The sequence below is a fragment of the Scylla paramamosain genome, unplaced genomic scaffold (assembly GCF_035594125.1).
Source record: "Scylla paramamosain isolate STU-SP2022 unplaced genomic scaffold, ASM3559412v1 Contig1, whole genome shotgun sequence".
NCBI lineage: Eukaryota > Metazoa > Arthropoda > Malacostraca > Decapoda > Portunidae > Scylla > Scylla paramamosain.
Genome location: NW_026973666.1, coordinates 4,122,501 through 4,125,000, shown reverse-complemented (window position 1 = coordinate 4,125,000; position 2,500 = coordinate 4,122,501). Strand labels below are relative to the sequence as shown.

General features: G+C 35.4%; 1 protein-coding gene across 3 annotated transcripts in view; it reads left to right on the top strand.

The window, feature by feature from the left end:
* Positions 1–2,500, top strand: part of LOC135095650 (uncharacterized) — a 101,636-nt gene that overhangs the window by 92,569 nt on the left and 6,567 nt on the right. The window contains exon 12 of one of the 3 annotated variants that reach the window (XM_063996615.1): positions 1,564–1,628. The exons of the other annotated variants lie outside the window; for them this stretch is intronic. The gene's annotated coding sequence lies outside the window, so the exon portion shown is untranslated. Of the gene's footprint in view, positions 1–1,563; positions 1,629–2,500 lie in introns of those variants that run through there. 3 annotated transcript variants of the gene reach the window in all.

Here is a 2,500-nt window from a genome sequence, read left to right as displayed (position 1 = left end):
GTGTGTGTGTGTGTGTGTGTGTTTTAAAGACGATATGATGACACGAGAAGGAGGAGAGGAGATTAAGAGAGAGAGAGAGAGAGAGAGAGAGAGAGAGAGAGAGAGAGAGAGAGAGAGAGAGAAATTTGAAATACAAGCTTTTGAGATTAAAAAAATATGCAATACTCGTAATGTGTAAATTCCTGTAAAATTGTTAGGAACGTCAGTGCTGGAGGTGTTGCAAGTGTGTTACATATGATCAGTGTTACTATGAAATGCACAGGACGGACTGAAACACAACAATTTTACGTGTGACTCAGTTTGTGTTGCAGGAAAGGTGTTATAGCGGATGTTAAGAGAGTGTTAGGAACGTGTTAACAAATTATTTTACAAGTTAGGTTGGAGAAAGGTCATAAAAGCCTTAAAGTTAATGTAGTTAAATTGCAGGAGTTTGCCAGTGGAAGTAGCAGCAGCAGTTAGGAACGTACCAGGGTGTTGTTGAAAGGTGTTAGAATACAATGTGTGTGTGTGTGTGTTTGTGTGTGTGTGTACTGCAGTTACAGAGTTGTGAGTGTGTTGTAGCAGTGTTAGGAATGTTAAAAGGATTATCAATTGTTGTAGTAGTGTTAGGAGTGTTGCAGCAGTGTTAGGAATGTTATGGGTGTATTTTCAATGTGTTTTCAGTGTTTTGTGAGTGTGTTGAGTGTGTGTTATGACAGTTTTGTGTTGTTTTGTGAGAGTTGAGTGTGTTTTGAGTGTGTTTCTTAAGAGTTTTGAGTGTGTTTTGAGTGTGTTGTGAGTGTGTGTTAGGCATGTGCTGGCAGTGTTGAGTGTGTTGTGTGTTATGATAATTTTGAGTGTGTTTTGAGAGTTCTGAGTGAGTTTTTGAGTGTCTTTTAAAGAGTTTTGAGTGTGTTTTGAGTGTGTTTTTGAGTGTTGCAGCTGTTAGGTATGTGGTGGAAGTGTTTGGCTGTGTTTTGAGTGTGTTGTAACAGTTCAGAGTGTGTTTTGAGTGTGTTTTAAAGATTTTCAGTGTGTTTTGAGTGTGTTTTGAGTGTGTTTTGAGTGTTGTTGCTGTTAGGCAGATAATGGGAATGTTTGGGTGTGTTTTGAGTGTGTTTTAAGAGTTCTGAGTGTGTTTTGAGTGTGTTTTGAGTGTTTTATAAGAGTTCTGAGTGCGTTTTGAGTGTTTTATAAGAGTTTTGAGTGTATTTTGAGTGTGTTATAAGAGTTTTGAGTGAGTTTTGAGTGTTTTATAAGAGTTTTGAGTGTGTTTTGAGTGTGTTATAAGAGTTCTGAATGTGTTTTGAGTGTTTTATAAGAGTTTTGAGTGTGTTTTGAGTGTGTTATAAGTGTTCTGAATGCGTTTTGAGTGTTTTATAAGAGTGTTTTGAGTGTGTTTAGAGTGTTTTATAAGAGTTTTGAGTGTTTTGAGTGTGTTTTGAGTGTGTTTTGAGTGTTTTATAAGAGTTTTGAGTGTTTTGAGTGTGTTTTGAGTGTGTTTTGAGTGTGTTTTGATGGCTGTGACTATTAGACATGTGGTAGGAGTGTAGTTAACTAGCTGGTGTTGCTTTCTGGCATCAGGAGCGTGTACCATGAAGGATTACAACCTCAAGACGGTGGTTATCCCCGAGGGCACCATCAAGAGGGTATGTTCTTTGCCATACGACACCATCACCACCATACATTTAGATATACTGCCATATTAACACCTGAGAACACCACATGACACCATAGACTTCCATACAGTACCATATATACATACATACATACACGGACTGTACACTGTAACGTAATACAACGTCATATACTGCTATACAGACGTGATACTGCCATACATGCCTCTTACTCTCTCATACATACATACATACATACATACATACATACCAGATACTGCCATACACCATACACAGTAATACTATCATACAAACACACACACACACACACACACACACGTATGTTTTTATGTATACAGAAATACATATACGTTTGTCGAAGTCTGTAATATTGTATAGATCGTGTGTAAATAGATAGATAGATAGATAGATAGATAGATAGATAGATAGATAGAAAGACAGACAGACAGACAGACGTATTTTTTTTATAGATAGATGAATACGTAGACAGACAGACTGACAGACAAATAGATAGATAGATAGATAGATAGATAGATAGATAGAAATGTTACTATTTTTTTTGTTTCATGTTAATAATCTTTCAAAATTATTATTGTTATGATTATTATTTCAATTATTCATTATTATTTATCTATTTATTCATTTGTTTATTTGTTTGTTTATTTGTTTATCATTAATTTTCTGATGATTATTTCCAATTTATTTATTTATTAAGTTTATTCATTAATTTCCTTAATTATCTATTTATTTATTTTTCCCTCACCTTTCCTTCCCTCCCTTCCATCTCTCTCTCTCTCTCTCTCTCTCTCTCTCTCTCTCTCTCTCTCTCTCTCTCTCTCTCTCTCTCTCTCTCTCTCTTTTAATTAATCATTCTTTCCTCCATA